We start from the raw sequence: 13336 nt of genomic DNA on the forward strand, positions 1-13336 counted from the left end.
TCTCTCCCCTCCCCCACCCCCAAGTATAGCTGCAAGGGAAGCAGTGTCATCTTGAGTCCACAGATATGTCTTGTCCAAGGTGGAATCTTCCAAAGCAAATGCAAGCTGCACGGAGCTGTCATGACTGGAGAAAGGCCTCCTAAAGTAGGAGTCGTAGCTTTAAAAACAGCTATAGTCCCAGTGATCTACAACTGGAGTGCAGCTTCCTCCAATTAAATATGGAGTGTTCGAAGTGCCGAAGGAGGTTCGCTTGTCTGACAGATCCCTGCTGAAGGCTGTTAGACACAAGTTAAAGGTTTATCAGCTATCATTCAAGGAGCTTAACAGGTAGTCCTAGCAGCTTAGCTTATTGGGGGGAGAGGGGCATTAAAGACGCTTACAATAAAGACTTATCACAGAATTCTCAACAGTACCTAGCCGTGCGTAATATCTAGCCATCTAGCCATGGACTCTTAAGGAGAAGTGGATTCATTCTTATCTGTCTCATTAAGGACACATGTGGTTGGGATGTCTAAGGCTCTGCCAATGACTATATCTGTTATTCTTCTTACTCTCGATATCTACAACACCTTCCCCACAGCTGGTCTGGGTTCATTGCCTTATCAATACAGACTCTCTTTACTATCAGCCCACTTCTAGACCCTCTTCAACTCTTCTATAGTCTCCTTAGTTTTTGTATATTCCAGTAACTTACATAGATCTCTATAGAGAGGTGTATTTAATGCAGGAAATGAGAATTAATATCAATAATTAACATTCAAATAGAAGACTCTACATTTGCCTCAACCAGTTACCAAGGTACCCAGTGGTGTGTTGCTACTGAAAATGCAGCACCTTACGAATGTATTATTATTCAATAAATTGTGTCCTTGCGGATACAGATATGTTTGTCTGCATTTCTGACATAGTGTGCTCACTGCAGTTAGTGTGGTACTACGTTGCTACAAACTCATTCTCAAGCCCAGAGAAGCTGACGTGCACATGCACGCAGCATCATGCTCCTTCGGAGACAGGAGTGTGAGGAAAATCCCTGTGCAAGGAGGGAGATGATGGCAGCTCTTCAGGCAGAGGGTGACACAATAAATGCACACAGGCATCAGTTCACTTCTTGGACTGCTGTAGGCTGAGCTGAGTTTAAATTAGAGTGAGTCCACATCTTTTCCAGGGAGGTCACATAAAGTGGCTTTGAGATTTTGGTGAATAAAGAAGCACATTTGCAGAGTATCAGTAAATGTGCTTCCCTATGCCTTTTGAGAATTTATCCAGGCTGTAAAGTTTTTCTGGGCCACTAAACTTGTGCAACATAAGCACAAAGAGCTCTGTGACCTAAGGTAAATTGCTTAGCCTCTCTGATCTATAGTTCACAGTGAGGCATGATGGGAGGCAAGGAAACTTTGAGAGGAGCCCCTTATCCTGAAATTAGTTATAGCCTTTTGCCAGCAGAGAAGGAAGGATTCACACAACAAATAACTGCTGAAGGCCTTTCTCCACAGCTGCACACCAGCAATATTCTAAAAATCTCACCAGAAAACCCAATTACAGGGATGGGCATGTATTAAACCCCTTGTACAACTTTATACCAAGTTAGACTTCCATTTAAAGCATTTCTGGACCCAACAGATAATTTCACTCATTAAAGGAGAAAGGAAAGGTGTGGGGAGTTACTCAGTAACTTTTTTAGATGTAACATGTGAGCTACCAAAAAGCATTTATGGCTAACGCTAAGCTAGTGTGACTTTCCCATGAGGAGTGGGTGTCCAGGCCTGATCTGTCTCAATTTCCACGACTCTCCCTTGGGGAGGATATACTCATGTTCACCCTCTGGGTTGTGCCTTCATTTCTTCTCAGCACCTCTTTTTCTCTTAACCCTCATGTTTAAACCTATGTCCAAGTATCTTCAATAATGGGGTGGAGAGATGGCTCATTGGTTAGCAACATTTACAGTTCGCAGACGACCCAGGTTCAGTTCTCAGCATCCACATGGTGTCTGTCACACAACCATCTGTAACTCCATTCCCAGGGAACATCTCATTGCTTCCTCTGGTCTCTGATGTCCCTGCCTGCATGTGATACACATGCATACAGGCAAAATGTTCATATGCATAAATAAAAAAGTACCATCTTCAAAAGTATATCTTTAATTAAATCCCCAACTTGTTCACTGAACCAGTTAGCTCTGAAGTTCTTTTCAGTATCAAAGCCATAAACTGCAGTTTGGCCTGAGTCAAGCTCCCTAAAAATATAGGGGACCTCTTCAAGCTGCTGTGGGTGACAGTGTGCAGCTATGTCTCTGTCCCCTCTCTGCTGGCAGCAGGACTGTTACAAAGCTTGGAGGTGGGGAGAGGAACAACATGATGAGATGACCCCTTTCCCGGCATGTGTCATTATTGACACGTGTCATTGTTCTTCAGCCAGCTGGAGAGACGGTAGATGCCCTGCCCCTCCCTCCATCCCTGACTCTAGGGGAAGGCTCTGCAGCACCATGGCTGAATGAATGCGTGCGCACTCGAGCTGTGTTTGGCACAAATCATACCACGTTTGCTGAATCTCTGGTCAGGCAAATTAACTATTTTCTTTCACTCCATTCCTAACATGGTGAGTCTCTGGCATTGCTTCATTCCATAGGAGTGTGGTAAGGCTCGCATGAGACAGTAAGCAGAGAGCCATTCCTATGCTGTACTTAAAAAAAAAAAAAAAACAAAAAAAAAAAAAAAAAAAAAACAAAAACAAAAAAAAAACCTTTATTAACACCTGCAGTTAGATGTTCATAGCTGTCACTGTTGGCTCAGACCAGAGGCTATCCTCGTGGCTACCGCAGAGAAGGCTAGGTGAAGCCTTGTGCTCGGTGTGGTGTGGGTATTGATGAGTCAGGGTGAGAGAAGGGAACCTTGAGAGCCCAGAACAGACCCACATTCCCTGCCAACTAGAAGCTCTTGACAGCTTAAGACCGTGCCTGCCAAGGACTCTGCTGACCCCAGCCCGGGTCAGAAGTGTGTTCCTGCTTTGGAGCTTCCCAGCCTGTCAGGCACAGAACAACAGGTGTATGTATGTGCTCAGTAACTTGAGCCTACCTTTGGAGGCTTCCGAAGTTGAGAGAGGACAGACAGCTCTTTCTTCAGACAACCACAAGACCAATAAACAAGTTTTCAGGGAGATTGGGGCCAACTCCAGACTCAGCAGGTCTGGCTGTCCTTTTAGGGCCTCTTGAACCTGTATTTTCAGTAGAGGGCCATGGTGGCGGTACCACCGCCATTCCTGGTTGGCCACTGAGCCAGGTGCTTCCCACTTACTGCTCTTACAGACCCAGGAGCAGAGTGGGTTACTCCAAGTTCCCACAGATGGGCCCTGGCGACAGCCTTAGCCCCATCACAGGCTGCTTGCTGACCTTGAGCGAGCTGGCTAACCTAGGGCTTTTGAGAAGTTCATGGTAGAGCTACAGTAACATTAGCAGCTCAGAGCTTGGCACAGAGTGAGTCTCAGCGCATGACCGAGCACTGTCCCTTCCCGACTCGGGAGGACACAGAAGCCCACTCTGGCCAAAATCACACTTTAATCCATCACACAGTCCCCAGCACAAGCCTGACCTGTTGTCTCGCCCCTCTGTGGCAGCCCTAGGGCCGTGGTTCTAAACCTTGCCAATGCTGTACCCCATTAATACAGCCCCTCATGTTGTGGTGACCCCCAGCCATAAAAATATTTCATTGCTCCTTCATAACTCTTGTTTTACTACTGCTGTGAGTCATAATGTAAATATCTGAGTTGTGACGCCTGTGGGGTCACTGCCTACAGTTGAGATCCACCGCCCTAAAGTGAGACACTTGTGTCCCTCTCTCTGCTCATCAGCCTTTCTAAATAATGTGCCTCAAAGAGTGAAAACCCCCCTGAGGGCAGGGAAGGGAAGGGTGAGATCTCACCATTTGCCTCCTAGGAAGAGATTTCACATTACTCTGGAAACTTCTTTCATAGTTAAATTAACATATGCACAATCCTTGGCTTTTGTTTTGTCTATTCTACAAAATTACAACACTGCTACCAAAAAAAAAATGCCAAAAGAAAGCTAGATATCATGTTGCCCAGTTTGGCCAACCTGTGAATAAATCCATTTTCCTTTACTGACTTCTCTCTAATGTCTATGCTGCAGGTTTCTGAGCCTAAGTGTCCTGTAGCAGGAAACCAGAGAGTAACCCTCTGCTCCAATGCTCCAACAGGAATATGGACGGCACCGGCTGAGACAAGGCCGCAGCACACCTCAGTCAGGCTCTTCCCCTCGATTCCACCAAACCAGGGCTTTCTCTCCACATAGCCAAGGATGGCCTTGAATTTCTGATCCTCCATCCTATACCTCCACTGTGCTGAGATTACAGGAATACACCACCAGACTTATTTTTCACAGGGTTGTGATCAAACCAGCAAGTATTTTACCAACTGAGCAACATCCTCAGCCCAGGAACATTCTTCCGGAAGGGCTAAAGAGCTAAGGGCACGCCTAGAGATACGGCTCCTCCTGTCTTAGCCCAAGCACAGATCAGAATCAATAGTCACAGCCAGAGACCACATGGCTGTGCCCAGACTCTGAGATAAAGGGTAAAGGTTAAAAATAGATGAGAATTCTCTCTCTCTCTCTCTCTCTCTCTCTCTCTCTCTCTCTCTCTCTCTCTCACACACACACACACACACACACACACACACACACACACAGCTATGAAGAACACCCACAGAGGCTGTTGAGCAGCGAATCACTCTCTAGAATGTTACACACTACCATGCTGCTCCCCACAGCTATAAGAGTGTTCTGATGATCACAGTTCCCCAAACAAAACCTTAATGATGTCACTCGTTGCTTCATCTTGGCATAGTTTAAGTTGGTATAAACACATTTATAAATAAGCCATTTGGCATGAATTTTCTCCATTCGGGAGATTTTATCCATAATGTTTACAGTACGATTTTGACTCACAAAGGTCTACTTAACCCACAAGATGTTGGTAAGTCTATCTTTTAGAGAAAAACATTTACATTAGAACACATGAAACACGCACAACCCAAGGAAACATAGTCTAAGGTCTACCCAGCGTCTGATTCTCCTCCCCCTACTCAGATCATGTGACCTCAGGAACCAGCCTTAGACCCAGGGAAGGTCGCAATAAGTAGGCCCATAGAGATTAGCACATCTCTTGTCAGTGCCGTGCTCAGGGATAATGTTGTTATCAGATGTTGTTCCTCTGAACTCTTGAGGTCCATAAATAGAGGAGACCTAAGTTGGTTTAGTTAGATCAGGGAGCTTTCTTTCATCTGTGAGTATAAGAAAGGTCTCTTTATTGTCTTGCTGAAAATTAACATGGGTGCATGCTGTCACTGTTGCTGCCAGAGGCCATCTTACATGCTCAACTGATGTCTGCCTGAAGATAAAGGACTGCAAGGGATCAAAGGCCGGGGAAACCAAACTTGGCTTCACCGAGCCACGCCCAGCTCATTTCTCCCTCAGACTTCCTGTTTTACCAATCATATGTTAAATGTGAGGGAGTTTTCTATCTTTCTAGGTAGAATCCGTTTTGCTGGCAGATGAATAGAAGAAAGAGAACTCTTGAGATAACAGCCAGGCACTGTGGAACATAATCCCAGCACTGAACTGAGTCAGGGGAATGGTTAAGTTGGTGGCCAGCACGTCCTGATCACATGATCACATCAGTTGAGCCCCCTTGTCTGAAGCCAGCACCCTTTACACTTAGATGAATTGGTGTGTGTGTGTGTGTGTGTGTGTGTGTGTGTGTGTGTGTAATTTTGACATGACTGCTATGGGGTTTTTTTTCCATCACTTGTAACTGATGGGGCCTGGGTTAATGACAATTCTCAACCTTAGAAAAAAATGGCATTCCCTCTTTTACAATGCTGGGTTTTATGTAAGAGACCTAGGTTGTTCCTAATGGATGTAACTGCCTGACCTTGAACAAGTCACAATCACCACCAAGCCTTCTCAGCAGCGAAGGAGGGTGTTCAGTCTCACAGGGTTGTGGGGTTTTTTCTCTTCTGAAATTGTGCACAACTATGAATAGTCTCTTAGCAATCTTCACGTTCACAGAGTGAGATGCAAGATGACTTTCTTCAAGTGTATGGATTTAAAATATTAAAATATAATTTCAATTCTTTAATTACATGTCAGATTTGTAGACCATCGAAGGCCTCCTTGCTTTAGCAAGGTACATAATACCACATTCATGATACACATGTGTCATCTCGAATTTCCTATTCTTTTAAAGATTTCATTTTTATTTTTAATAATGGGGAGGGCTGTGAACCTGAGAGTGGTACTATGGAGGCCAAGAGAGGGCATCAGATTCCCAGGAACTGGAGTTACAGGCAATTATGGACCACCTGATATGGGTGCTGGGAACTGAACTCGTGTTCTCTGCAAGATGCACTCTTAAACTGTGGAGCATCTCTCCTGGTTCTTCTCTCTCTCCAGTACCTGAGAACATCCACTACTCCTGCCACTTCTGATGCAGAACACCCAATCTAGCTTTGCTAACCTATCTTACGGTTAACCTGTAACTTATATATAACATAGGTTATGTTGGTCCACGGCTATAGTGTCCCAGATAGAGAGTTAACAAGTCAGGAGAGACAAAGTTCAGGCTTAGCTCACCTTACTACATCTCTGGCTACTTCCTAGTCCAAAACTAACCTCTTCTTTTGAGAAGTTTTTGCTGTTAGCCAACAGAGCTGGGGTGTCCAGCCAATGTGACTTGCAGCTCTTAGTGTGAATTTGTTCTTCCTGGCATCTAATTTGAACTCCTCTCAATACTACCAAGGGTTCATTTCTCGGTGCTCTATGTTTTAGACAAAAAGCCCTGGGAGCGGGTTCAGTGACTCAGAACTCAGTTCTCTGGGGGTGTGCAGAAGGCAGCGGAACTAGGAACTGATTCTTCTGTCCTGCTATTGAGTGAAACTACCTGGTACCTTGACTAGCCCATTTATCAGGTGTAATGGGCTGGAGCATGCTCTGTGGCCTCACCCACAGATGCTGAGCCACCTGACCCAGCTCTCGGAGTCCAGGATGCTCTCTAGCTGAATCACAGGAGGAAGAGGCCAGGCGAGCCTCTAAATTCCTTGAAGAGTGTGCCCATGGCAGTTGTGAGCTCTGGCATGGCAGACCCTGAAAGATCTGTTTGTACTGGCTGGCTCTAGACACTTCTTCTTTCAAGACTCCGTTTCTTCTAATATACGGTAGGGCCGTGAAACCCAGAGTAACTGTGAGCCCCAACTGAGGTCATGTGTGTAAAACGCCTGCCACATAGTCAAATCATAACAGCTATACCAATCTGAGGGCCTTTTAGTCTTGAGAGAAAGTGCTATGCTGGCCAGAAACCACAGCAATCCTAGCTCGCTTACCCTCCCCATCCTACCAATGGGATGGATAAACTCCAAGGAGTAATCACGCTAGATCCTGCTGCCTCCCACCACAGCCTCGTCACAGTCCCATCTCTAGAGGAACTCAGCAATCTCTCCTTGACTGTTTTAGCCCATGTTGGGGGCTTCCTTGCATTATTGGGGTCAGATTTATCTGAGAATCTCATGACACCTCCTTCTCTCAACCTTGTAAGAGAGAGCCACACACTCCCTTCCTTTTTTTCATGGGGCCCATGGATTCTCTGGTGTGCCTTAGTTAAGATGTCCTACCTTAGCTGACCTTCAGCAGCTCCTAGCCAACCCCATCTATCCTCAGGCCTGTGTTTGCTGTGGCTCACATGTTCATGGATCACCTGAAGGCACAGGGTTTCAGTCCCTCACTTCACAGTTTACAAAGTGCCACAGAGCAAAGTGACAAGCTCTCTCTTCACAGCAAAAGTGGAAGCCAGTTCTGTTCCCCTGCTGGCTCCCTTTCATGGCACCTCCCTCAAAAGACACGCTTTCTTGGCTCTCTCAAAATTGATGACCCCTCACAGAAAAGGAGGTCCTGAAGAGGGTCTATTCCCCCACCTTGGGTCCTTTCCAGCCCTTGAGACGTGTCCTGCTCCAGACCCACCCCTACATGTCCTGAGTGCCACATGTCCCGTGACTTCACTAACAAGTGCCACCGTCCTGTGTAAAGCTCCTCTGGGCTCAACCTCCAGGGCAAGAGAGGAGAATTAGGACACCGGAGTTGAAAGATGCTGGCTTCAGAAGAGAGTGCTAAGCAGACCTGAATAGCAGAGCGTTTCAAAGGCACCCATGGAAGTCTGTGTAGAACTGCAGCATCTCCTCCATCCAGGGTCAGTCCCCGACCTTTCTGGATTCCTTTGAACGCTAGCTCTGAATTCCGAATCCTACAAATGCACCAGAGCCTTCTGCATTTCGATGGGAAAGATTGGTGACAGCCTTGGGCCTTCAAATCATGCATCTGCCTCTCCAAATCATGAAACCAGAGATTCTCTTTGGGTAACGATAGCAGTTTTGAACTGGAAGACTTGAAGACATGTGATGCTTTAGGAAAGTAAGGTTTGGGAGAGTCTGCTTCTTTTCCCAGATCCCATGCAGGGGTGAAAGCCAAGCTTACTTACCCCCAAAGACTCAGAGAGACAGTCCCTTGCCAGAAATGCTCGGACTGTCCACTGTTATTTCTCCTCCAAGAGTACACACAGGTCTACAACTCAAAGAGTGAATTCACTCCACAATGACCCATCCATTCCTCAATGACTGCTTCTTGCATGGACTTGACAATGTAGATGGCCCACTCTCATGACCTCACGTTGACTTAATGCTATAAAGACTATTTCCAAATAAAGTCATATCCTGAGATCCTAGAGGCTTGGGACTTCAAAATATGAGCTTGAAAGGGGGCCCATTCCAGCCTCCAACAGTATGTATATTCGTAAAGGAGAAAAAGCCCAACTGTCTTTGTGAGATAGAACAGCAGTGTGGCCTGGGAGCAATTTTGCTTAACTGCGTGGGAGCAGCCTGTCACCCCATGGTAAGGATAGCGCTCCTGCTGCAGAAGCTTATCAGCAGAAGGATGCTTCAGTTCTCTACCCACCCCTCAGCTGAATGGGGTTCTACTGGGGTCTGTCTGTGACCACATGGTGTTTAAATACATCAAGCCAATACAGGTAATCCACAGTCAAGCCTGGCTCCTAATGAGCTATGGGGTCCCTTCCTGCTGTCAACATTCAGTTTTCCCGTCTATCAGATGAAGCTATCCTGATCCAAACACTTCACAGAAAACGGGAAAGAGAATATAGGATAAATAGTAAGTGGTTCTATGTGAGTACAGTAATTACACCAAATAAATGAAAGATGGTAAAATGTCTCCTCTTCCTTTAAACAACCATGCCCCCATCTGCAGGCACACAATGCATGCAAATACAAACACACGTACACACACAGCATGCATACATATACATATATATCATATAAATGTATACAAACATACACACATACGAACATGCATGCACACATAAACACAAACGTGTGTGTATGCACACATTAAACACAAGCATGTGTACACATGTGCATGCATGTGCACACACACCATTTCCACAGACAGGCCTATGAAGAGTGGTATTTCACAGTGGCCCCTTAGATGTGGGTCAATAACTCTGGAACGCTAACTCTCTTTAGTTGAGATCTGAATGAGCTTTGAAGACAAGACTCTTAATTCTGATGAATGGCATTTGCTGAGAGCTCACCTGCAGTTGGCAGGAAGGTCTACAGGTGTTGTTCATGTTGAACATGTGCCAGCCTTAGGCATGGCAGCGCTACAGAAGCACACTGCAGTGTGGTTGCTGTGCACCGGGCTTCTAGAGCTGCACTTTAATCCAGCTGCATAAACTTGAGCAAGTTATTTAGACTTCTGCCTCCATATGCTCACCTGTGAAATGGAGCCAATGATGATGCCCACTTTATAAATGCTGTTGTGGGGCTTAAGTGGGGTTAATCTCTGAAGAGGTCTTAGAATGATTCCTGACATATAGCAAGCGACCTGCGGCCGCTAACCACTGTGACTTAGCCTGTTCAGAACTGATCTGCTGGTATGTGCTAAACTCAATGCCAGTCCTACACACAACCTGGCCCTCCCTCCAAAGCGTGCAGTAGAGGTGCAACACCCCCACCCCACTTGCATAGTGCTTTAAAAAGAGTCACAAAGACCATCCCAAGAAGTCACAAAAAGCAGGTGACTAGCACATGACCTGACCTGAATGGAGACCAGACATAGAATTGGGTGTCTAAAAAGAACCCCAAGACCTTGTACAGTCTTAAAGTAAAAAGAGATGTTTTGAGGGGAGGAGATAGGAAAGATATGGGTGCCTACAGAGGCTCCATGGCAACCAACAAGCACCCTGACTTAGAAGAACGTGCATGAGCAAGGGTGATGGGAAATATGTCTGAGAAGCAGTTGGGAAAGAAGGCCTGGTGGCTCAGTGGTTTCTGCTAAGGACTTCAGTTGGATCCCTTATTGGTGTAAACAGAGAGTGGCACACTCAAATCTGTGTTTCAAACCCAAGTATGGTTACAGTTGTGAAGGAGGGGTAAGGAGAATACTGGAGATGCGGGTACTCAGCCATTAAGGAGACTGGCACAGGTGGCAATCGTGAAAGAGATGCAGAGAGGTGATGTTGGGGACGCTGAAGAGGAGTCATGGCTTGACTATATGGCAAGATAACAAATGAGAAGAGAGAGATGTTGCAAACATGAGTGACTGTGTCCTCGGGGTGCTTCTAAAAGAAAGGGGGGCAGAGGGAGCAAAGCCTTAGAAATCAGGCCATAATCCTAAGGCAAGGAAGTAAGGAAGATCAGGAGCAGAGCCTGGGGCCAGAGAACAAGAGTCCAGGGTAACTGGAGAAAACAAGACCCACCGGGAAGCCAAGGGACACCCAAGAACTCAGCCTCATGGAGTTAGGATGTGGCCACGTGGAGCCAGGGATTGACCCTGTCTCCTACCTCAAAGGACCAGAGTATGGAGCCCACAAATGCAATCTGGATTTAACCACCAGAGGGCAATAGAGGGCCCGGGGAGTGTGGGGCAAGGACAGTAGGGAAGGGTTAGAAAGAAGAGGGATGAAATAGTGGGCAAAGGCAGGCAGGCATCTTCGGCCACTCTTTGAGAAACTGGAATAACTGGGGAGCCAGTAGGTAGGGATGGAAATGCAAGAGGAAATGGTGCTGCCTGGGGGGGAACAACGTCTGTTCCTCTCCTCACTGATCTAAGCCGCTAAGATGTTGGGTTGCTTAACCGAACTGTTTTGGGGTCTTTTTGGTTTTTTGTTTGTTTGTTTGTTTGTTTTTTATGCCACCCGACTTTCCACAGAACTGGATACAGAGAGGCTCAGGAAGTAATGGAAGAGACTCCATCCCATCTCGTTCCACAAGACCTGTTGTGTCCCCACTGGGGACCTCATTCTCAGAGAGCCTCAGCAGTGTTCAGTATATTTCTAAAGCCTTATTATTTACCATTTTAATTACTGATTTTTTTCACAGTTTAAAAAAAAAAAAAACCCTGTGTTTCCCAAGGTCATGTCTCTACCACTACTAATTCACTAATTTAAAATAATTTCATCATCTCTCAAAAAAAAAAAAGTGTGCATATAAAGTCACACCCTCATTTCTCTAGCCCCGGGCACTAATCTAACACCATCTCTTTGACTTTGCATATCTTGAATATTTTCTACAAATGGGATTGTGCAGTGTGTTTTGTGACTGGATTCTTCCCCCTTGAGACAGTGCTTGCAATGTTCATGCATGTTGTAGCACGGGACCCTGTTCCATGTTCTACCGGAAGATAATCCATTGTATGAGATGCTGAGTTCTGCTTACTCCTAAATTAATGGGCATTTGGGATCATTCTTCATCAAGACAACTACGAATAGTGCTGCTACTCACATGTGCTCCTCACAGGTGCATTTTGAATTCATTTGGAATTGCAGAGTCATATGGTAGATATATGTTTAACCTATTAAAGAAAAAAAATTTTAAAAAGCTATTCTCCCCATGGCTCCGCCCTTTTCCATTTCCACCTCCGTGGGTAGGCTTCCGAGGTCATCACCTCCTTGAAAGAATTTGTTATTGTGTGCTTTAATTACACACAATTATAGTTTTTGCCTTGATTCCTCTAATGACCAATATTTTAATGTACTATTGGACACTGATACCACTTTTGGAGACGTGAGTGTTCAAAGCCTTTGCCTATGGTTTATTTGAGCTGACCTCTTGAGTAGTATGAGTTCTTCACATAGTCTACTCAGACAATTTTTTATAAAATAGATGATTTGGAATATTTTATTTCACTCAGAGTGTTGTCTTTTCCCTTTCTTGAGAGTGTCTTCAACTGCACAGGTATTTTTAGCTTGAAAAGGCCTAGCTTCCACACTCTTTGTTGGTTGTCTGAGAAATAATAGCTCACTCCAGGGCCTGAAGATTCTATCTGTGTTTTCTTCTAGAGATTTTGTGGTTTGGTTTCTCACATTGACTTCAGTTATCCATTTTGAGTTAATGTTTCATTTACATTGTGATACAAGAATTCAAATTTATTTTTTCCATGTGGTTATCCAGTGAGCCCAGTCCCATTTTTAGAAAATAACCTCTTTGCATACCTTATTGTCTTGATGCTTGTCAAAGGCTAAGTGACCACAGATGTATGAGTTCCAGACACTCAGTTCCTCTCCACTGATCTCTGTGGCTATCTTTATCCCAGACCACACAGCACTGATAACTGCATGAATACAGTGAGCTTTTAGTTTGGAAAGTATGAGTTCTCCTACATGCTTGCTTTTTCAAAATCATTTAGGCTTCCTGGAATTTTAGATTACCATGCTAATTTTAGGCTTAGATTATCAATTTCCACCCAAGAGAGACTATTGGAATTTTTATGAGTTGTGTTAAATACGTAAAATGATTTGAAGATCTTAATATTAAATCCTCTATCCATGGATGCAGGATGTCTTTCCATTTTAAGGCCTGTGATTTCTGCAATGTTTGTGAGTTCCATTGTTAAACTTACTCTTAATCATTTTGTTCATCTTGATGCTGTAATGGACGGGATTGTTTTCTACATTTCATTCTCAGAACATTCCCTGAAAGGCTACAGAAATACAAGTGACACTTATGTTTTGATCATTATCCTGTTACCTTACTAACTCATCTATCAGATTAAGATAGAGTGCCATGGATAGTTTGCATACCTGAGATCCTGTCACCTTCAAATAGTTCTACTGGGGTTTTGTTTGTTTGTTCTTTCTGATCTTGATGTCTTTTAATTCCTTTTCTTGGCCAATTTTCATGAAGACAACTTCCAGTACAGTGGTGATAGGTGATAAGTGAGAGAGAATAGTGTTTTCTCGTTCTAGACCAGTGGTTTTTAACCTAT

Source organism: Mastomys coucha, unplaced genomic scaffold, assembly GCF_008632895.1.
Source record: "Mastomys coucha isolate ucsf_1 unplaced genomic scaffold, UCSF_Mcou_1 pScaffold23, whole genome shotgun sequence".
Taxonomy (NCBI): Eukaryota; Metazoa; Chordata; class Mammalia; order Rodentia; family Muridae; genus Mastomys; species Mastomys coucha.